A 25,056-nucleotide genomic window follows, 5' to 3' on the forward strand; every position below is an offset into this window, starting at 1 on the left:
TTAAGGAAGACCTTGCTTGTGTAAACCTATCAAGACCAAGATAGATAATGATTTTAAGACACAACCCATGGCTCCTGTTATGGTTAACTTTTCTTGCTGTATTTCTGTAGCAGCCAAGATATAAAAAAACACTTTCCCTGAAGCTTTGTTAAAAAAAATCAGTAAGGAACAAGTTGTAATAGACCAATAAACATTGAGTACCACCTATAGCAGTCTTGAGCGAAAAGAGAACACGTCCTCTTTTCTTGCTGCTTGCAGTCAAGAGAAGGATTCATATTTCATATTTACACATATCTATTTTGGGTATTTGCTCTAGCAGCCATTCTTAAGTTCAGCTGTTTCTTACTCTTATACCCTCAGGCCTCAGCACATCTTCCACTTCGCCCTCCTGCACTTCAAGGCGTGAGATGGTACTTCCTGAGGAGACATTTTGACTTGTCAGGACGTGATGCTATTGTGTACGAGGGAATTGCTTTGGTCAGTGCTGCTCTTGCTAACTGCATTGCTAGCTCAGCTAATACTGAAAGCACTAGTTCCTGCTTGCACGTCATGCCTGGGAGGCACAGTTAGTGAGGAAGTGGGCCGGTTTGTGGAGCTCATTGGCTTCAGATGCCTGCCCAGAAGGATGGTTTTATCAGCGACCGCCTTTCCTGCTTAGGTGTGGTTTGTAACTTGCTTTGCCTCCCCTGGTTTAAACACTTGTTATATAGTTCCACTGAATATGTTTGGAAATTTATTTTAGTGGTTGTCTGCTCCTGCTTCTTTAACAGTATCAGGATGAATTTTTTAATACATGATTTTAAAATAATTGTAAGATTGTGCACGGTGCTGAAACTTTTATGCTTCTTGATATCTTTTTATGCATTTTATGTACACTAAGCTCACTAATGTAAGATATACATTTTTAGATCGTCTATTTTCATCATTAAATTGATTAGCTGATCTTTATTGGTGCTACGCTACTTAAAGTGATTAATCTGTGACCAGTCTAACTAGTGGGAAGGGGTCACAGTGAGTACCTTCTAATAGAGTGTACTTTTGGGCATACCACTCAAGTACTGTGTTGGAGTCGATCTACTTTTAATTTTTACTACATTCTGCACAAGCAGTGGCAATTTTCATAGTCCAAAAGCATGGCTCTGGAACAAAAGCTTTGAGCTTGTGCAAGGGTCTGCTAAACTATATAAGCATAGCTGTTGCGCAGCAGTGCATTGTATGCCCCTCTGACACACCAATGGCGTGCTGCTCACATTAAGGCCCTCATTACCAGTTTGGCGGTCAGTGGACCGCCGCAGTGGATACGTCGGTTGTAACGCCACGGGACTGGCGGTATAGACCGCCATATTACGAGTACTGGGAAGACACCTGCATAACACAGTCAAGTTTCCGTCCGGACCGCCAGTGTGGAAGGACCACTGTTGCCGGTGGAAGGCCTCTTCAGGCCGGCGGTGAGACAGATTCCACCCACCATATTACGAGGTTGAACACTGCCAGGACTTCCAGGGCGGTCGAACCACCTAAAAAAACATGGCGGGAATGAACAACATTAAAGGAAGCACTCACCTTCTGGAACACACGCACGTCCATAGGCGCCATGGCACGCAAATTGCAACTCTTCCCAATGCTCCTGCTGGCCATTGACATCTAGGACATAGACATCAGACGTAAGTATCCCAGCCGAGCACACACTGGAGGAAAGGACATTAGTACACACACACACACACAAACACACAGTCACCCACATACATGCGCAAGGAAAGCCAGGACAAGCTATGTAGCATCGACACCAATGGTGCCATTTCAGACAAATATTATTTGTAACACCAAAAGCAAAATTTAAATAAACTATTTACAGAATGCCACAAGGGCCAGTGCATCACTGTCCAAATGTCCCGGGCACACTGGGCATATAAGGACTGCCCAACTTGACTCCTGACTGCAATGCGGAGACCTCCACAGGGCAGGGGCATCAATGGGGCATGCAGGCACCTCAGGGATGGGGGGGGTGCTCTGGCTTTGGATGGGGGGTCCCTCCTCCTGTCACTAGGCTTCCCCTCCTTACTGTCCTGCTTATGGGGGGACACCTTAGCCGTGCTCCTCTTACCTGCCTTCTTTTTGGAGGGATGGTGGTGGAGGCCACAACAGCAGGCGAGCTAGATGGAATGCTACCAGGGCTGGAGGTGTGAGGGGCAGGTGTGCCTGTTGTGGCAACACTGCAGACTGCTGTCTGCGGGGTATGGCTCAGCCCAGAGGAGGACAGGGAGGTGGAAGGCAAGGGTAGCAGTGCATTTGGGGGGGACAGGGATTGGACCAGGGGATGGGAACAGGGAAAACTCATGTAGGAATCTTTTTTTAGGGGCAGCGGGTGGGTCATGGGTAAGGCGTTTGGGAGTGGAGGGAGAGGGGATGGTTGACAGGCATGTACGTGGATGTGGTTTGGGCGCTGGTGCGTGGATGTATGACATGTGTGTGCTGGGTGTGTGTTGGGTGGATGAGTGTGGGCGTATAGGTGTTTTGGGAGGAGGAGGGGAGGAGACACAGGGAGATGGCAAGGGGAAGGGTGAGTAAACATTGGGGTGGTGTGTGCAGGTAGGGTGGATGTGCTGCATGTGGTTGTTGTGGCTTTTGTGGTGCTTGGGGATGTGGTGTATGGATTGCATGCCTGGGGGTCTGCTGTTGTGGTGATGGTGGCAGTGAGAGAACATGTGTCTGAACCTGGGACTGATGATGTGGTGTCTGCATGAGTGAGTGGCAAAGTGAATGTGAGGAGGGAGAAGGTGGGGGAGTCAGTGTAGGGAGTGGATGTTGTTGTGCACGTCTGAATGGTGGCTCTGTGCATGGCGGTGGTGGTGTTTGTGGTGCATGTGATGGTCCTTGCGCTCTGAGTCTGTTGGAGGGGATGCATACTGGAATAAAAGTGTGCTTTTGATGGGAAACAGGAGAGGGATGTGGAAGTTGGAACGGGTAGTTGGAGAGGGGACGGAAAAAGAAGGAACACTGGCAGCCGTCAATGAGGAGGCCAGGGCCTAAAATGATCTCTGAAGGGCAGACAGGGCACTGTGAATGCCATCCAGGAATGCATTGGACTTTTGCATCTGGGATGCCAGTCCCTGGATGGCATTTACGATGGTCGTCTGCCCAACAGAGATGGACCTCAGGAGGTCAATAGCCTCCTCATTGAGGGCAGCAGGGCTGACTGGGGCAGGGGCAGAGGTGCCTGCGGCAAAGGAGACACCCTCCCTCCTGGGTGAGCGGGCAAGGGCAGCCGGGTGGGGAGCAACAGGGAGGGTGGTGCTGGTAAGGGGGGTGGTGGACATGGATGGTGCAGGCATAGGGCCTGAAGGTTCCACCACCACCAGAGAGTCGCCATCGGGGGAAGAATTGGATTATGGTGTAGATGTTCCTGTCTACCCATGGTTCTCCCCTGGCCCTCCGTTCCATTGTTCCCCTTGGCTCCGCTGGTATCATCCTCCTGGGTCCCGTGGGGTGCAGCTTCCCCATTTGCTGGTGCCCCATCTCCTCTGCCAGGTGATGCTGCTGCACACAAAGACAGAGGAGGACATGTAGGGAGGGTGGTAGAGTCAGAGACAGGGTGGGAGAAAGGGAGACAGGAAGCAAATGGTCAATACCAGCACAACAGCCCCACACAACTCACTCACTCACTACAACATACTCCAATGCCATGTCATTACCTGCTATGCTTTCACTCACACATGCCACTCCAATAGCAGCCCCTGCATGTCACTTCTGTCATGCACATAAATTTCACTCATGCTGACACACATCCAATCCTGTTCAGGATGAAAGCCATACCCTCAACGAATGGCGGAACCAGCCCATTGGGTGATAGCTCTTCACGATCACAGGACCCAAAGTAAATACTCTACGGGCGTTTGGAGGCATACTTGCACAGCCACATAACCCATGCACATCTAGCTGTGTGATGTGAAACGTCAGACTACACAGACTACACATACGCCACATGCCAGCAGACAGCAGATAGGGACATAGCCCCAGCAACACTGTTTGGATAGTTGGGAGAACAATGTGTGTGAACTCTAGAAGCAGGTTCCCTGTCCACATCAAATACCCTGCTTATCTACTACACAGTTGCCATGTCATCGATACTCCTTAGCAGTTAAGTTCACCTCAACTCACATCCTGCACGGCATCTTCACACACATCCGGCCTCAATGTGTCCCAGGCCTAGTCTGACAGTAGCCACCTTGCACACATTCCACTGCCTTCACACACTGCACAGGCTACACCTATCACACACCACATGACCTGAGTACAAATGTGGACTCACCCCCTTGTGAATGCTGTGCTGCCCTCAAGCACCCATCCACCTCAGGGTACGCCTCTGCCAAAATGCGGGACATAAGTGGGGTCAGGGTCCGACGTGCACCACTCCCTCGATGGGAGGATGTCCCCAGCTGGGCCTCACCGGTCTTCCTCGAACAGGGTCTCAGGTCCTCCCACCGCTTCCTGCAGTGGGTGCTCTGCCAGGCATGGACCCCCAGGGTCCGCATTTGCTTGGCGATGGCACACCAAATCACCTTCTTCTGGTGGGATAACACGGAGAATATGAGACAGTCATGTAGCGTGGCATCTAAGGGACTGCATTGCACACAAAACATCTCATGGACATGTGCACATATCAACATTCCAGTTGGCCTCATAGCCCTCAGCCAGGTCCTTCCACAAGTCATCCCATGGCCCGTCAACATCCGTATCCACTCACAGACAGTACAATCACAGTGGACTCACCTGCTGCCCTGGTGCCCTATACAACTGGGCATACAGGGGTAGGACATCTTCCACTAACTTCTCGAGTTCTTCCTGAATGAATGCTGGGGCCTTACCCCCTGCAGCACGTGGCATCTTGGCTACCAGTGGCAGAACACAGCAGCACACGCAGTGGAGGTCTTCTTCTCACGAGTGCCAGGAGTCAAGTGAACATGAGCACATGAAATGGCAGTCACGGCCGCTGCGGACACCACCGTCAGCGCCGGCAGTGATCGACATTGGCTCATGTCTCCCATAGGCAACCATGTTAACCAATGAGGAGTTGCACGGTAGTTGCGCCCGCCTACCGCCATGACATCTTACGCAGGTGGGATTCGCTCACTTCCATCTGTCCTGTGCATTCAGGACAGGTGGCTGCCATTATACAGCTACAATGTGTATTGAGGGGGTTCGTGAGGTGGGGCATGGATGTTTTACAGTGACCTGTGCACAGCTCCATTGCGTCAACACAGTCCTCAATGCCCATAATGATTGCTACTACCTCCTATCCCCAGGTACGGTGGAAGAATGATGGTGAGAAATGCACCCGTCTGCATGCCCCTGGTCGATCTTTCACCCTTGAGGAGTGGCACGTCATCCAGTGCTATCAGCTGAACTGTCACACCATCATGGAGCTTGTGAGGTTATTGGAGCCGGATCTGCAGTCTGCTATTCATCATCCTAATGTCATCACACCTACAGTACAGGTGTTGGCAGTCCTCCACTTCCTTGCCTCTGGGTCCTTCTAAATTACAGTGGACTGGGCTGCCGGAATGTCCCAGCCCATGTTCAGCCACATCTTGAAGGACGTCCTATGTGCCCTACTCAAACATATGGGCAGCTATATCAGGTTCCCCCAATGTGGAAGCAGCCTTCTACGCTGTCGCACATGTGCCACATGTGATCGGGGTTATTGATGGGACCCACATTGCCCTGGTGCCACCCAGGAGGAGTGAACAGATGTTTAGGAACCGTAAGAACTACTACTCAACCAATGTTTAGGTGGTATGTCTTGCAGACCTCTACATCACACAAGTGACTGTCCGGTTCCCAGGTTCAGTGCATGATGCCTACATTCTGTGAAACAGCAGCATCCCACACCTGATGGCAGCACTGCAAAGGGATCGTGCCTGGCTCATCGATATGTAAAGTGTCATATGAGTGCCTCTGTATTCTGCACACTCTACACCACTTTCCAGTTTCCAATATGCCTATTACCTTTGTGCACAGAGGTGACTCTGGTTATCCCAACCTGCCATGGCTACTGATACCTCTCAGGCATCCGAGTACAGCAGCAGAAAACCGTTCCAATGAGGCCCATGGTAGGACCCGACAGGTTATTGAACGCACCTTTGGAGTGCTGAAAGCCAGATTCCGGTGCCTGCACCTCACCGGAGGGGCCCTACTATACAGACCAGCAAAAGTGTGCCAGATCATTGCTGCGTGCTACACAATTTGGCACTCAGACGTCACATCCCATTACTGGATGCTGAGGAAGGTGCAGCTGTGCCAGTGGCTGATGAAGGGGACATGGGGAGTGATGAGGAGGAGGATGAAGAGGATGAGGCTAATGCCAGAGCAGAGCTGATACAACAATACTTTCACTGACATACAGATATGTGTAACAGCCATGCTATGTAACCAGTTGCAATCTCTGCCATGTGCATGGCTGCTACCAGTGTTTTGTGTTCAATGTGGGCACTGGGTGTACACATTACTTTGGTTGTGGTGCTGTTAACTGTATTACTGAACTTGTCAATGATTGCGCCCCCTTCTGGCACTATCATATACAATGATAGGACAATGGTCTGGCTGTTACACGTCATGGCTGTACATTTTGTACTCATGGTAAATAAAGACGTAGGCGGTACTGTGCTCAAAGATGTTTATTATAATTTTTCAAGTGCAAAGGCTGCTGAATGGGGTCATGGCGAGTGGGACTATCAGAGGAGTTAGCCCACCTTTGGGGGGTTGAAGTCCAGTATGATGGCCATTAGAATACAGAGTTCTTACAGTGGACAGTCAACAGGGTGTCGCTGTGATGCACAAAGGGTTATGTCCAGAAGTGGCTCACTTCCTGGCGATGGTCTTGGCATCAGTGAAGGCTGGTTGTCTGCTTGGACGTCCTCACTTGCGTGGGGGCTCCTCAGCTACAGGGGAAGGGGTGCTGGTGTCCTGCGTGTCCTGTGGCAGGGCCTCCATTCCACTGGCTGTGGCTCATGTTGGGGGCCCAGATGTCCTCAGGCTGATGGTAAGAGCCTGCTGGTGGGAGGTGGACTGACACAGTATGGTGATTAGGTCTGCCAGCACCCCTTCTATAGAGGCCATGGTGGCATTGTGGGTCTGCCACTGCTGCATGGCCTCCTGATAGTTCTCCCTCTGTAGCCTCTGGGACTCCTGTAGGGTAGCAAGGATCTGGGCCATGGTGTCCTGGGTTTGGTGGTACGCACCCAGTACTTGAGCTAGGGGCTCCTACGCAGTCTGCTGTTGTTGCTGCCCCCTCCCTTGGACCACAGTTCCCCTCCCACTAGCCCTGGCCCCCTGTGCCTGTGCCCTTGGCACAGTGTGCCCACTCCCAGTAGCACCAGAGCCTTCATTGTCTGTGGCGGGTGCCCTTGCCTCATGCCCCTGTACTGTGGGGCACACCTCTCATTGAGTGGTCCCTGAGGCACAGGTTTGGGGAGGAGGGGCTAGCTGAGGTGTTGTTGCCACACAGGAGGGTGAGTCCAGGGTGTCCAGGTTAGGGCTGCTGAGGGTGGACTGGCCAGTCGCCCCAGATGGCCCAGGCAATTTGTCATCCTCCAGACATCCACTGGGGCCTTCATCCTGGGGAGGGCTGTGTGACTCTGGTATCCTCTGCTGGGTGGCAGTAGCAGGGTGAGCTGGGGATGGAAATGGTGAGAGTTAGTACATGGATATGTTGTTGTGGTGTCATGGTGTGCTGCTTGCAATGGGTGGATTCGTTACCCAGGGATGGCAATGACATTTGCAGCAATGCAGACACTGTATGGTGTATGGGCTTTGGGCCATGCTTGTCACTGCATATGTGGTCCTGGGTTTGCTCTTTGACATTGCTGTAATTGCCATCAATAGTGAGGCGGTGTTGGCTAGCAGCCGGGTGGGCGGCGGGATGGTTGTCCATGGAGGTACTCCATTGTGAGGTGTGAGTGTGAATCAGATCCAGCGTGTGTAGTGATGGATTGTGGGAGTGGTAGTTGTGGAGGGAGTGAAGGTTTAAAATGCATTGTGCAGGGTGGTGTGTGGATGGTGGGAGAGGGGTGTTGTGGCATGCAGAGTAGGAAGGTGGGCTGATAGTGGGAGGAGCATTCTTATGGTTTGTGCTGGGATGGGGAGTGGTGGGTGCTTGGGAGGCATGCAGGACTGGAGTGGTTAGTGCTCAGAGGGATGGTTTTGGTTCCTTACCAGAGTCAAGCCCTCCAATGATTCCAGTCAGGCCCTCCGGATACATGATGTCCAAGACCTTCTCCACCCAGGATGTCAAGTCAAGGGAAGGAGGTGGGGGTCCACCTCCAGTCTTGTTGAGGGAAATGTTGTGCCTGGATGCCATGGAACAGACCTTCCCCCTGAGGTTGTTCAACCTCTTCCTGATATCCTCCATTGTGCGTGGGTAGCTGCTGACTGCATTCACCATCGATATTTGCTGGACTTGTGCTCCCATCAGTTGTGGCTCTACTCTGATGACCTCGTCCACCATGACCTGCAGCTCACTGTCGGTGAAGCGTGGGTGCTTGGGGCGTGACATGTTGTGGGGGGGCGTTCTATGTGTGTGAGGTGCAGTGCGGACGGCTGATTGTTGTGGGGGTGCGTGCAAAGTGTGATATTAATGCTCAATGTGCAGTGGGTTGTGCATTTATAGCTTGTAGTGATATTCGCAAGGGTTTGTGGGGGTTGAGGGTGTGTGTATTATAGTGTGCTGAACAGATGTGTGTGTGGTGTGTGTATAACTTGTTTCAGGTGTGGGGTATTCAGGCTGCCCAATCTGGTGTTGCCTTCTATTGGTGAAGATTTCCTGGCCCGCCGCGGTGCGCGCCGCCGTGCATGTTCTGCTGTGCTGACTTGTAACTCATAATATGGTGGATGGAAGGGTGTCAGCGTGGCGAGCCCGGCGGACGGTCAGTGGCACTGGCGGTGTTGGATTTCTTGCTGTGTTTTGTCAGCTTGGTATTTGTGACTCGTAAAACGGCGGACACTGTACCGCCAACACTGGCGGGATGGTGGCGGGATTTTGCATGGCGGTCTTGCCCGTAAACTGCCAAACTTGTAATGAGGGCCTAAGTGTGGGCAGTTGGCTGGGACACCCTGCCCCTTCAAATATGGTGTATAGTCGAACATAAACATTGGAAGTATTTTACATACACCACAAGCCGAGGTATGGAATAAACTATGCTCGTTTGACATTAACAAAAGCTGCACACCTTTTTTAAAACCTTTCAAGCCCAACCCTGCCACCCCATTTATTCAGATAATGGAAAGTGTTGTTTATTTTGTGCTGTGATTAATATCAGGTCCTTGTCTCAGCATACAAAATGATCCTAACTCACTACTGAAAGGCAGTATCCTTGATATATGTGTCATCATTGAGACCTGGATGCATATGCCTCTGCTCTGAATCTAGCCACTGCTATCCTGCAATGCTATAATATTTTTCCTAAAAATAGAATTAACAGCAGCTTTGGTAGAGTTGCTCTCATTTTAAAAGAAAGTCTAAATGGAAAGGTACACAATTCATTTGAAATTAGTAAATATCTGGACGAGCTATTGTTTGTAGGCTAATAATTTCGGCCTCCAGTTCAGTTTGTCTCCTGGCCATTTACAGGTCTCCATAGTCACCTGCCTCATTTTTAGGTCTAGCATTGCAGTCCACAGGCACTGCTCTTCTCGACATGTTGCAATCTATTTTGTGGGCTCTTATCACGCCCATCTCACACCTATCACTTTCATTGGTTCCTGGGCCTACCTTTCAAAAATCTCTTGATGTCGTTGGTAAATGTTTTACATTTGTCCTGCCTTGAGGCTGGTTTGTTACCGCCTTGAAGACTGGCCCTGTTACATGGATTATTGCACAATCAGGCATGTACCTTAGTGTGGCGCACTATTTTTCTCTTTTGCCTCGTTGCTTCGCACTGTGTGGCTGTATGTTCCTTTGTCCTGTTCCTTGTTTTCCGGCATCTTGCTGTTTCTTTGCAATGTGCAGGGTCTTTTTTATTTATTTATTTTTTTGCAGTTTTATGTAGCGCAAACCCGACATAAAGGTTTGAGAGCGCTTTATTTTTTAATTTGTTTTGCAGTTTTATTTAGTGCGAACCTGACACAAAGGTATTGGAGCACTTCATTCATTTTTTTTTTGCAGTTTTCTATAGCACAAACTCAATACAAAGGAATTATAGCGCTTTACATGATCACCTGTTGCATTACACAGAACACATTCCTTTTTAGTAGCAAGGGGCGATTAAGTGATTTGCCCCGGAATCACAGGATGTTGAGCCAAAACTTGGACCATGTTCTCAAGCTCCAAAGTCGGCAGATCTGTCCCTCACGCCACATCCTCTCCCATAGGGTTCTTTGTCTGGTGCGAGCTGGAGCAGTCTGGGAATAACTTGTTTTTTTTTAATAGTGCTTGGTTCTGCCATTTCATAGCACTTCAAAGCAGGTGCCATTCCTAACAAAATCGCTATAATTCATTTGCATCAACCTTGCAGAGATGAAGAGGTGAAAAAGCTTTGTCAGTATTGTAATCTGTGACACTCTCGTTCTATCAAGACCTCTGCAGTGGGTGCATTTACCAACTGACTTGAGTAGAGCTTAACATTAGGCGTTAGCATGTGCTCTTGATAACCTACGGAGGGTCATAGACCAAGCACATAGGTTAGTTCTAGGCAAGAAGATGGCCAAAGGTATTGTATCCTAAATGGTGGAAAAGGAGACATGACTCCAGATCCAAGTACTTCACGGCCTCAGGCTTGATAGCAAAAAACATCTAGCCTTTCGATGTAAATTGGGCCTCTTCAAATAGAGTTCAGTTAGTACAAGCAGTCATTTTCCTAACCCTGTAACACAAAGAAGCTGACACAAGGGTGCCACAGTGAGAGAAGCAGTGTATCATAGGGCACAAAAGTGGAGCAAACTCCATCACTTCAGATCCAGTTTTTTTGCATTGCCGAAGGCTGAAAGGGAGATTTTGTCACAAATTAGAGAACTAGGAGCAAATCATATAAGAAAGATGTTGCAACTCTTCATAAATCTTAACTTAAAAAATATAAAACTTGTCTAAATCAAGCAAAGACAGTTTTGCATGATTTCAGGATCTTAGAAGCTTCTAAATCTTCTAAATTGTTAGTGATCTTTATCAACCACGCTGTCTGGAAGATTATAGTTGAATATCACTATTGTATTATTGTATTGTATTGTATTAAATTATTTATAGAGCGCATTCCGGTAAAAGCATCGAAGCGCTATACAGACCATAAATCAAAGAAAAACAAACACAAACAATCCCTAATATTTAGTTTGCAAAAAGCCAAGTTTTAAGACATTTCCTAAAGAAGAAGTGATTCGGTATTTGACGCATCGATAGAGGCAAACCATTCCATAGCCTGGCTGCTTCCACCGTAAAAGCCCGATCTCCCCATCTCACTTTTTTCAACGTGGTACCTTGATCATAAATTTAGAAGATGATCTCAGGTGTCTCGGTGGTTGATAGAACAACAAAATGGATTTAAGATAGTCGCATCCCTCCGACTGAAGTGCTTTGTGCGTAAGGCAAAGTGTTTTAAACATGATTCTCTTCCTGATTGGAAGCAAGTGTAGAGATAACACACATCTCTTAGCAGAGATAGAATGAGGAAAATTTAAGGTTAAACGAGCTGCCGCATTCTGAATAGACTGCAGTTTATCTAAGGAAGATTTATTAGCATTAAGCAACAATGAGTTACAGTAGTCCAGTCTTGATGTAACCAGTGCCAATACGACCAGACGTCTAAGGTCATCCTCTAACAGATGTAAAATTTTCTTAAGAGTTTTTAATGTGCAAAAACAGACCTTGACCAAGTGATTAATCTGTAACTTAAAAGACAATGAATCATCGAACATAATGCCTAAATTCTTTGCAGCTGGCACAGGCGACGGGCAACCCCCACAGACGGGAGGCCACCAGTTATTATCCCAAGGGGAATCATTACAGCCAAAACACATAATCACTGTTTTGTCCCCATTGAGTTTAAGCCAGTTGCAAGTCATTCACTTGTTAATTGCTAACATGCAGCGTTGGAAATTTTCCTTTGTGTCCTTCACATTATGGGAAATGGGCACAATCAACTGCGTATCGTCTGCATAAGAGACCATCTGGGCCCCAAATGAGCGAACCAGGTGAGCCAAAGGTGCCATATAAAGATTAAAAAGTGTTGGACTAAGAGAAGATCCCTGCGGGACGCCACAAGGGAGTTGGAAGGAAGAGGCCCTATGATCCCCGCATGCTACCGTAATGGTTCTGTCCATCAAGAAAGAGCTAAGAAGCTGCCAGGCCTTCCCTCTCACTCCAACTTGGGCCAGCCGGTTACATAAAATAGAATGAGAGATAGTGTCAAACGCTGCTGATAGTTCTAACAGAACCAGGATCGACCCCTCTCCCAGATCGCCTCTTCTCCGAATCATGTCTGTCGTGGAAATTAGTGCAGTTTCCGTACTATGAGCACCCCGAAAGCCATGCTGTGAAGGATCTAGTCCACCATTATCCTGCAGGAAAACTGACAGCTCATGGTTAAGATGTTTTTCTACTATTTTGAACAACCCCGGGAGTAAAGAAATCGGGCGAAGGTTGGAGAGGTCCGCCACGTTCTTCCCTGGTTTTTTAATGAGAGGAATAACAGTGGCCTGCTTCCAAGTTACTGGAAAGATTCCTTCCTGAAGAATCTCTGCATACACTGGTTCCAAGGCCTCGGCCATCATCTGAGGAGCTAGCTTTAGTACCCGTGGTGGACAGAGGTCTGTGGGTGCCCCTGATTTAAGGGCCATAAGAGAGTATCTAATTTTATTTACGGAAAGCGGTTGAAAATTATCCAACATATGCAGTGGTTTAACCGTGCATGAGGAGACTGTGTTCACATCGTCTTCCCAAACAGGGGGTGGGGAACTAAAATTATTCAACAATTTAATAATTTTATTATAGAAAAAGTCCGCCACTGACTGACAGAATTGAGGGGAATTATCCAATGGGGTGACTGCTGCTGAAGGAGAGGTTAAAGAACGGACTGTCTTAAACAGTTCCCTCTGAGAGTTCAAGGCCCTTCTTATAGTATTGGAAAAATATGTCGTTTTAGCTAGTTTAATGGCTATTTTATACTTCCTCAGGGACTCCCTTAGAGACTATGTTATAAGTCCTGTGATAGAGGAATAAGTTAATCCTATCATGAGGATTATACCTGCTATAGATAAAGCCACCTTCCTGAAGCTACTATTATCAATCAACTCTAGCTTCCTTTACCAACAATCTATGCGTGCCCAGAGATTTGCACAAATGGTCACTAGTGATGATTCATAGTATAAACAGGATTTTTAATATCTCCTTCCCTTTAGGAAAGGTGCCTGAGCCCTGGAAGGAAAGTATTATCATCCCATTGTTGAAGAAACCTCATTTGGACTTCTACTTGGCCTCCAACTGTAGGTGGATCTGATGTTTTCAAGAATAGGAGAAAAATATCTTTAGATGGCTTTTGATTTATCTTGCGTCTCAAAGGATGTTAGACCAAGCATAGACTGCGTTTAAATCCATTATGAACACAGAGGCTGCTTTAGTCTCCGTATTGAATCTAAAACTCAGTGCTGACAGGGGCCACCCAACTGGCCTCCCGTTATTAGGCTTGTTAAGTGCATTTGAAAGGACAGACTGCTTCATCTTGGTCAATCATTCGACAGACATTGGTCAAGGTGGTCCTGCCCTCCTCTGATTTCCCTCCTCACGTGAAGGTCGTTATCAGACTCTAGCATTTAAAACATTTAGATCCAAGAAAAGACAGCTCACTCTTTGGGTTCAACAGGGCTTATCCTAACCTCCTGTTATGTTTAATATTTACATATGTCCTTTGATTTCCTAGATTCAATCTTTTGCTTTGGGTGTATGTCATATGCAGATGCCACTCAGCTGTTTTTCAGCCTAAATCGCGGTATGGATGAAATATAAAAAAACAATTTAGCCCATCTCTCTGCCGTCTAGCAGTTGATGAGCCATAATAAGCTCAAACGGAACTCAGAGAAGACTGATCCTCTGGCATGTGGTTCAGGATCACGCTGTAAATTCAGGTGTACTCTGCATCTATTATTGAATTTGGTTTTTGAGGTGCCCCCTACATTGTTAATTTTTGCTTATGAACTGCTGGTGGTAGTGTGCAACTACCACTTGGGGTGCACTCAACGCTAGAAAGTATAGCCCTTTCCTTTGCCCTATACTATTTTTTCTATTATTCATTGACTTTATACTTGTCTTTGACCATGTACAGTGCTTCACTGCCTTTTGGCTAGATTTGTGCTACAGAAAAACCAGATGCATACTGTAGGAAAATGCCTCTGTTGGCATGGTTACTCCCTAACTTTTTGCCTTTTGTTGATGTTAGTTATGATTGAAAGTGTGCTGGGACCCTGCTAACCAGGTCCCAGCACCTGTGTTCTTTCCCTAAACTGTACCTTTGTCTCCACAACTGGCACAGCCCTGGCACACAGATAAGTCGTCTGGAAATGGTAGCCCTGGTACCAAGGGCCCTGTGGCCAGGGAAGGTCTCTAAGGGCTGCAGCATGTATTATGCCACCCTGGGGACCCCTCACTCAGCACATGCACACTGCCTCACAGCTTGTGTGTGCTGGTGGGGAGAAAAAGACTAAGTCGACATGGCACTCCCCTCAGAGTGCCATTCCCAAAACCCACTGCCTGTAGCAAAGGTAAGTCACCCCTCTAGCAGGCCTTACAGCTTAGGGCTGCACTATACCACAGATAAGGGCATAGTTGCATGAGCACTATGCCCCTACAGGGTCTAAGACAATTCTTAAACATTGCAAGTGCAGGCTAGCTATAAAGAGTATGTGGTCTGGGAGTTTGTCAGACACGAACTCCACAGTTCCATAATGGCTACACTGAATACTTGGAAGTTTGGTATCAAACTTCTCAGCACAATAAATCCACACAGATGGCAGTGTGGGATTTATTGAGAAATGCACACAGAGGGCATCTTAGAGAGACCAGTCCAACTGATAGTGCTAGGCTGAACAGTTTCTGCCAGCCTGCCACATCCAGGCGGGTTTCTGGCCAAATGGGGTGAGTGCCTTTGTCACTCTGTGGCCAGGAACAAAGCCTGTACTGGGTGGAGGTGCTTTACACCTCCCCCTGCAGGAACTGTAACACCTGGTGGTGAGCCTCAAAGGCTTAAGCCTGGTGTTACAGCACCCCAGGGCACTCCAGCTAGTGGAGATGCCCGCCCCATGGACACAGCCCCCACTTTTGGCGGCAAATCTGGAGGAGATAATGAGAAAAACAAGGAGGAGTCACCCTCCAGCCCGGACAGCCCCTAAGATGTCCTGAGCTGAGGTGACCCCTGCCTTAGGAAATCCCTCATCTTGCTTTGGAGGATTTACCTCAATAGTATTAGGGATGTGCCCCCCTCCCCACAGGGAGGAGGCACAAAGAGGGTGTAGCCACCCTCAAGGACAGTAGCCATTGGCTACTGCCCCCCAGACCTAAACACACCCCTAAATTGAGTATTTAGGGGTGACCCTGGGCCCAGGAAACCAGATATTTGATGACCTACAAGAAGAAGAAGAAGGACTGCTGACCTGAAAGCCCCGCAGAGACGACGGAGACAACAACTGACTTGTCCCCAGCCCTACCGGCCTGTCTCCAGACTCAAAGAATCTGCACAGCAATGCATCCAAGGGGACCAGCGACCTCTGAGGAGTCAGAGGACTGCCCTGCAACCACAGGACCAAGAAACTCCTGTGGGCAGCGGCTCTGTCCGAACAGCAACAAAGAAACTATCTTTAAAGGGACTCCAGCCGCACTGCGGAAGCGTGAGTTCCCAACACTCTGCACCTGACGCCCCTGGCTCGTGTCCAGAAGAACCAACACTGCAGAGAGGACCCCTAGGTGACTCCAACAACGTGGACACCCTGAGACGACCTTCCTGCACCCCCACAGCGACTCCTGCAGGGAGAATCCAGAGGCTTCCCCTGACCGCGACTGCCCGATAACAAAGGAACCCGACGCCTGGAAGAAGCCCTGCACCTGCAGCCCCAGGCCCGAGAGAAACCAACTACCAGTGCAGGAGTGACCAGTAAGCAGCCCTCATCCATGCCCAGTTGGTGGCTAGCCCGAGAAGCTCCTCTCTGTGCCCTGCCTGCCTCGCCAGAGTGACCCTGGGGTCTCTCCATTGATTTCTACCCAAAACCCGCACCTACTTCACACACTGCACCCGGCCGCCCCTGAGGGTGTATTTTGTGTGCCTGTTTGTGATTCCCCCCCAGTGCTCCAGAAAACCACCCTTGTCCGCTCCCTGAGAACGTAGGTACTTACCTGTTAGCAGACTGGAACGGCTGGCGGCTATGCTGTTTGGGCCCTACTTTTACCTCTGCACCTGACTGGCCCTGTGTTGTTGGTGCTGGTTGTTTGGCGTTGACTTGAACCCCCAACAGTGGGCTGCCTATGTCCCGGAGACTGAACTTGTAAGTGCTTTACTTACCTGAAAAACTAACCATTAGTTACCTCCCCCAGAAACTGTTGATTTTTGGGGTGTCCACTTTTAAAATAGCTTATTGCCATTTTTGCCAAAACTGTGTACATTACTGTTTTAATTCAAAAGTTCCATATTTACCTATGCCAAGTACCTTACAATTTATGTGCTTACTTGAATTCTGAATCTTGTGGTTCTAAAATAAATTAAGAAAATATTATTTTTCTACATAAAAAACCTATTGGCCTGGAGTGAAGTCTTTGATTGTGTGTACAACAAATGCTTAACACTAACCTCTGATAAGCCTACTGCTCTACCACACTACCACAAAATAGAGCATTAGTCTTATCTAATTTTGCCACTGTCAACCTCTACGGGGAACCCTTGGACTCTGTGCACACTATCTCTCACTTTGAGATAGTATATACAGAGCCAACTTCCTACACATACAAACAAAGAACCTTAGAACCATGAGTGCAATCATACTGCGAGTTAAACTCTCAATAAGTGACTCACTTAAACATTATACAAGCTTCAACAAAGTATAATGACTCAAAATATTCAGGGAACCTCTGGATATAGGTATTTTCAACTTATAAACCTCCAGTTGGTATAGAAATTGCTTTTGGCACTGTATGGCAACTATTAAACATGGGCATTCGGCCAGACATCCACACATGGTTAATTTATTGTCACCAGAACTTTGGATTTTTCTGAAAGTTTTAGCAACAGGCCTTGGATTTAAGCCGCAACCTATTTGAAATGTGCCTCTGCGACTCATACTACTTATGCTCAGTCGCTACCTTGTTAAACATGGAACACTGCTTGCACTCAAAACTTTATTGGTAGGTAAAGTGTGCACCATATAACTTTTACCATACTGAACCAGACTTGTCAACTCGGCCATGCTATTTTTATTCAACACACACACACACAGAAGTACACACAGTAAGTTTTTACTATATATGATTGTAGCCTCTTTACTACCCACTTTGTTTTTTTAATGATACTAAAGGTTTATTCAGTGATATGAAGTATGAGTGGATAGGAAACTAATGGGCGAATGCCCCATTGTATGTTGTCTGTTCAAAAGAGTTAATTTTTCTAATTATCCTGGTTCAGCGTTTATTTCTGTATGGAATGCCACAGATGTTTTTAAATAGTTTCTTAAATGGGCTGATAATAATTAATTGTTGTTAAAATATTATCTGCAGAACCTAATATATTATTGTTTGGACTCAATTAAACATCTGGTGAGCACTTGATATTTTCAATTTCACAAGGAGAACTGACATAGGTTTAAACTCTGTTTTCTACTCTTCTTTTATCTACTCAATCACAATTTTGTGCAGGTTTTTTTTTAAAGAATTACAAAGAAAAAATGTCCATCTAAGAATGTCCTTTTCCTCAGTTCAAGCTTGTTTCTTCCCCTATGTGAGTTAAATGGGTTATGTCCTTAGCTGGAATTGATATTTCTGTTTTCGGGATTATTCCTCCAGGGGAGTCATGGCATCTAAAGCCTTTTGGGTTTGTTCTAGGTTAGAGGACATCCTTAGATCTGCAAATTGGTCTAACAACTCAACCTTTCATACTCTTTAACTGCAAGCCAACTGTTGGACTTGCATGGTCAGCCCCAAACTTTTTGCCTCTTTCCTCCTATTTCTTCTGACCTGTTTTTGTTGGCTTTTGGACTGTCTAAATTGTATTAGTGATTGGTTTATCCATGATTGGCATATCTGATTTACTGGTAAGCCCCTAGTAAAGTGCACTATGTGTGCCCAGGGCCTGTAAATCAAATGCTACTAGCGGGCATGCAGCACTGATTCTGCCACCTACATGAGTAGCCCTGTAAACATGTCTCAGACCTGCCACTGCAGTGTCTGTTTGTGCAGTTTTAAACTGCCAGTCTGACTAGGCAGGTGTACTCACTTGCCAGGCCCAAATCTTCCCTACATGTAAGCCACCCCTAAGGTAGGCCCTAGATACCCCCTGGGTAGGGTGCAGTATATTTAAACGGTAGGATTTGTACTGTTGTGTTTTACATGCCCTGATAGTGAATACTGCCAAATTCGTTTTTTACTATTGAAAGGCCTATCCCTCCCATAGGTTAACATGGGGGTTGCCTTTAATTATATTTTAAGTGCAGTTTTCCATTGGGAGTAGAGATCTGGAGTTTGGGGTCTCTGAATTCACAATTAAAAAATACTTATTTTGGTAAAGTTGTTTTTTAGATTCTCTCTTTGAAAATGTCACTTTTAGAAAGTGGGCGTTTTATTGCTTAACTTTTTTGTGCCTCTGCTTGGCTGCTTAATACATGTCTGGGTCAGACTGACAGTTGGGCTGTGTGTGAATTCACTCTAGACAGTGACACAAAGGGAGCTGAGGTGTGTCATGCATATCTTGATGAGTCTTCCTGGGCTAGAGTGGGCACGAGGAGCTGACACCTGCACTTGAAAGGACTGTGCCTTCCCTCACACAATACAGACTCCAACCCCCTGGTGTGTGTCTGGGGCAGGGCAAGGAAGAGGCAGGCTCTTGTGCATTACAAAGACTTTCCTTTTAAGTTTGCCTACCTACTTCAAAGGCAGAAATGAGTATAAGTACTGGTCTGCTGACCCAACACTTCATATTACATCTGGATCAAAAGGAACCTCTGCCAAGGAGAAGCGCTTGATGCTTGAGGAGGACCTGCCACTCTGCCTGTTGCTTTGCAGTGCTGGCCTGCTGCTGCTGCTTCTGCCTTAAGAGGGAAAGGACTGGACTTTGCTTTCTGAAATCCCGCTTGTGAAGTTTCTCCAAGGGCTTGGACTGAGCTTGCCCCTGTTCTGAAGTCTCAGGGACATCAAAGACTTCATCTGCCAGTGACTGAGCTCTTCTGCTGAGAGTCCTGACTTGCTAAGTGGTGTAGGATCCAGTCCCTGGGTCATTAAAAGGGATGCTGGTAACCAGCAGGAGAAAATCCAAGCACCACTGGAAATTCGACTCAATGCCTGGAGAATCAACAAAGTGCCTGTTTTCAACGTGGACCCTTCGCACAGTGAGTTGGAATTTTTTACGCATCGACCCTGGGCATCACAATCTTCAACATCAAAGCACGGACCTGAGGCTGCTTGTCCGGAAATTGACCAATCCCTTCCCTGCAAGGAAAGAATCGATGCATCGCTTCCCCGGTGGAGAAACAAATGACACACAGCCTCACTTGCGAGTAAGGAATCAAAGCATCTCTTGCTTTTCCAATGCACACTCACCTGTGCGTCTTTATTTTTGATGCATACCAGGTACTTTGTGCTAAAACAATGCATCCATTAATTTCTATGGATTAAGCCTCTTTTGACTTTAAAACATCATATCTTTGCTTGTATATTTTGGATATTCGTTGTTTTGGTCTTGTTTGATTTAGATAAATATTGGCTACTTTTCTGAACTGATGTGGAGTCCTTTTGTGTGTTTTCACTGTGTTACTGTGTGTGTTTGTGCAAATACTTTACACATTGCCTCTGAGATAAGCCTGACTGCATGCGCCAAGCTACCAAGGAAGTGAGCAGGGTTATCTGAGCTGTGTATATCCCTTACCCCGACTAGAGTGAGGAACCCTACTTGGACAGGGTGAAAACTAACTGCCAACTAGAGACCCCATTTCTAACGCCTATTTATAATGTTGTTTCTACTGTTTTTATTGATATCCTTTGAGCAAACAAAATAGGAGCCTCCTGTCTTGTGGTACAATGCAGAGTTTTCCAGCTATTATTTAGGGGAATTATAGATTTTATTGAAGACATGGAAGTGAGCATTATTTTGCATCTTCGTATTAACTTCCCACTCTTTGAGTTTCAGAGCTGCCTCCTCAGTCTAGTTTTGTATCCTAAGAATTCTGCTGAGAATTTGTGTTCCAAGATTCATCAAATTATGTATGTTCTATGCAACTCTGTCCAGATTCAAAGATCTTGGGATTTCTCGTTGTTGCTTATAGACATTTCTGTGGGATGTCTCAAGATATGTTCTACTGTTATCTTTTTCTATTGTTATACTTATGATTCCACTAATTCATGCTGTTTGATGGCTATCTCACGTAAGAGAAGGGGACTTATTAAGATTATTATAGGTATTACTTGATGTTTATTGGTATACTAGAACATTGTCCACATTGGTTCTTTTAACAAAGCGTCCTGGAAAGTGTACTTTCTTTTCATATATATCTAAACCAGAAAAGTTAAGCATAATGCTTGCCTCTGTGTCTTAAAAAAAATCTATATTTTTGTTCACTAATATTTAAGAAAATATTAATTCTTTACAGAAACAAGTTTACAGTAGGGGGCTAGATTCTTGAGCCTCATGGAAGCTCAGACACAGCTCACATCGACACCCTGGGGGTCATTATGACATTATGACCCCGGCGGTGAGTGTTAATGTGGCGGTATGACCGCCAACAGGCTGCCACATTACATGACATTACATTACATACTGCCACATTATCAGATTGGCGGGTTGGCCGCAGCCAATCCGCCACTTCTCCACTCATACCGCTATGGCGGTACAGGCCGCCGGGCCGGAGATGTGTATCCTACCACCATGGTTTTCGTGGCATTAGCAATGCAACAAAAACCATGGCGGTAAACCCTACCAGTGACAGGGAATTCCTTCCATGTCACCGGTAGGCGGCTCCCCCAACCCCTCACCACTCACCTGACACCCTCCACCCCCCTCTGATCCTCACACCCCCAACCCTCCGATCCTCACACACACACCCCCTTTCCCCTCTGATCCTCACACACACACCCCACCCCCTCCGATCCTCACACACACACCCACCCACTCTCCCTAATCCTCAGACACACACCCCCACTCCCGCAGACACGCACACACCCGCAGACACGCACCACGCATACACCCAATCACTCACACTGGCATACATGCATTCATACACGCATACATCCAGACATATTCACACACATTTTTTTACAACGATCACACTGACATGCAGACACGCACTCACTTCACCATTCTTACACAAATACACTCACACTCATACAACCATGCAAACAACACAACACACACTGACGCATTCACACACTTACTCACACATTCATGCACACACTCAGACACACACACACACAACATCCCCTGCCCTCCCACCCCACTCCCCGGTCGGAAGCCTGACTTACCTTGAGCAAGGAGGTCTTCTGGCAGGGAAGGGGCGCTGCTACCGACAACAGTGCCCCGTCAGCAGAACACCGCCAGGCTGTATGAATTGTCATAATACGGGTGGCGGTGTTCTACTGGCGTGGCGGTGCTGGAGGTAGCAGCGCCAGCTTACCACCGTCCACCACCATGAACACTGTGGGATTTTCACTCTTATTGTGGCGGAAATCAGGCAGTGCTCATAATATGGCGGACGGATGGTAGCCACAGTGGTGGTATTTTGACAGCCGTCACCTCAGCGGTAGGTGGTTATTACCATCGATGTCATAATGAGCACCTCTGTCTTCACCCCTCCCACAGCCTGACACTCCAGTTCAGCACACTAAAGTTTTCTTCACATGTATTCCCTTTATTATTAGACTTCACCACTACTCCATTGCTGGGGAAAGCGGTGATGCCCACTGACCAGCAAGCAACAGTCTTCTAGATGTTACACAGTGATATATAAATGGTGCAAGAATACTGGCATATCCAACAAGAATAATAATATCCATTCATTGAAAATAAGTGATGCCTGTTGAGATATCTCTCTCTGCAGTACTCTAGGATCACCTGACTCGTGACAAACGAAAGGGACTGAATTGCACAGACGAGGTTTTCAACCGCTACTGGTGTAATATGCCTTGTTTAGTATATCACACTGAATAAAAATTGTTGCAATATCGGGTTTGATTGAATTAACTGTCACTAGAAACTCAGCTGTCATTTCCACCCACACATAGATCCAAGCTCTGCAGTGCACTTATCTGCAAAATTTGACAAATTGCCCTATGCACTGGGCATATAAGCCATATTATATCCCTCAATACTTAATCTTTTCCAATGCGTTACACCATTTTCTTTTCCCTTTCAATGGGCCTGTGTTCTAAATAGATGTGATCATTGGTCTCAGTTGGAGGCCCTTAAATCTGTTTGAGAATCACACCGACTTTAGGTACTTTCTTGGAAATATTGGTACAATTAAATCAGAGTAGAGATTGTGCCCCACAACTGGGCATTGTCATAAAGAGCATGATTGGTAACTTAAGATGGGTGCTCTGTGATCTCTAACCACTGCAAAGAGCAACCTGAGGAAGAAGATTGACCACACAATATTCATGATCCAGGTAGCATAGCCCACAGAATGAAAATGTACCAGAAGAAGCAACACAAGGGAAAAGAGAAAAAATAGAGAGAATCCAATACATCCATTAGGGGACACACTGTTCTTAACGGATACCCATTTGTGCTGCTGTCCAACAAACCCTGATCCTGTCACACTTCCTCCGTTGTAACCTTACTGCGTCTGTATCTTGTCTTTTACAATGAAATACTCCTTCCCACCACTCTGTTGTTTCATGACGGTGCGCAGATAACGAACTCATTAAAATCACAAATGTGCAATATTTATTTGGTACAAAATTAACTTAGAATCAGTAATCCTTTTGTTATCCAGATACAACACCAAAATAAAAAAATTAGGGCTCATTTCCATCCAGGTCCAAAAGGGGCTGCAAAACCCTCATGTACACCAGTAGAAGGGGATTAGGCTCAGTGGGTCCAATGTTCTTCCTTCCCACACTTAACCAGTATGTAGAAAAATGAAACTGCGTAAAGCAAAATAGTGGCTCTTCTTCAGTTAAAATGGATGGAAATATATGCCAGTCTAGTGACAAGTCTGTTCGCTGATATGCAGCCCCAAAAAGTTAGACGACCTTTCTCTAACCATCATGCCTAACTTGCTGTTGTTCATAAATGACTGATAGAGCGGCAGTGGATCCTGTAGCTGGTGAAATGCAAACCAGATAATTGTCTAACCCAATGTCTGTGTCACATTATTTACCTCTTGAGTTCATGCAACTTGATACACTTAAGGAACGTTAAAGGTTGCCTAAGATCTGCCTCTAATAAAACTTTCCCCATCAGCTCCAAATGACTTAATAGCTGACCCAAGTATCCTATTCTTACTTCCTTCAGTGGTAACCTAAGCCCATCCTGAAGAACTTCACCAAGGAAGGTGGACTTGCCACAAAGGGAATTTACCAACTAGTGATGTAGTCGAGATTTTAGTGCAGTCTCTCATGTCACAAAAGTCATCAATATGTGACAGTTTGTGCCTTATGTTAATCAAAGTACTAATGGTTTGAATGTAGAAATTGTTATTACGTCTTTATTATTGTGCATTTGTTTATATTGTAGAGTTCAACATAGGTGGTATTTGATCGAAATCAAATTTTAGAAGGAGTAAACTGATATTGTGATGTCATTTAGACTCTATACTAATAGAATATATTAAAACAATATTGAATTTCTAATGACTAATGAATAAAAAATGCGTGCCAAAATGGAAGAAATGTAGTTCCCCATCATAATTAATGAAATGTATTAACAGTCTTTTCCCCGTTTAAAGTGAATGTAACACACATATTAATTAAGTATTATTAATGCTGAGATCATAACTTTGCATATTAAATGTGTTTATTAAAACATATTAATTGCATGTATTGCTGTAATTCTCTTGCGTTAGCCTAAGCAAGGCCTGCTAAGCTTGCATTTCGTGACTGTGCAGGAATGCTGATTCATTCCTTAACTTGAGATTTGTTTCAGACTTAGTTCCCATGAGAAGAAAAGCATTTGGTAATAGACCCCTATTGTTTTAGATGTAGAGAGTATTGCAATAATGTTCTTGAATGTAGTACATCGTGAATCACGGACTGTTATTGTATACGGTTAGCAATGGGGTCTCTAGTTGGCAGTGGTTTACACCACTGTCCAAGTAAGGACCCTCACTCTAGTCAGGGTAGGGAGTCTCACAGCTAAGATAACCCCTTTTCACCCCATTGGTAGCTTGGCACGAGCAGTCTGGCTTATCTCAGAGACAATGTGTAAAGTATTTGTACACATACACAGTAACACAGTGAAAACACCACGTAAGTACTCCACACAGGTTTCAAAACATACCCAATATGTATCTGAGTAAAACAAGACCAAAATTACAAAAATCCAACATACACAAGTAAAGACATTACTTTTTAAAGGATTAGATGAGTCTTAGCCCATAGGAATCAATGGTTGTATCTTTTTAGCCCGAAGTACCTGGGATGCGTCAAAAACAAAGACAATGCGGGGAGGTGAGGTGCCGAAAAAGCAAAGTGAAGCATCGGTACCTTATTGCGCATGGGAGGTGATGTGTTGATTCTTTCCTAGCAGGTGAGGTGATGTGTCAGGTCCTTACTGGCAGTAGAGGTGATGCAGCAATTCTTTTCTCACAGGAGATACGATACATTGATTTACGGACATACAGCCTTGGTTCCTTACTGCAGTGCGGTTTGATGAGAAATTGCAACCCAGAGCCAATGTG

This window comes from Pleurodeles waltl, chromosome 7, assembly GCF_031143425.1.
Source record: "Pleurodeles waltl isolate 20211129_DDA chromosome 7, aPleWal1.hap1.20221129, whole genome shotgun sequence".
Taxonomy (NCBI): Eukaryota; Metazoa; Chordata; class Amphibia; order Caudata; family Salamandridae; genus Pleurodeles; species Pleurodeles waltl.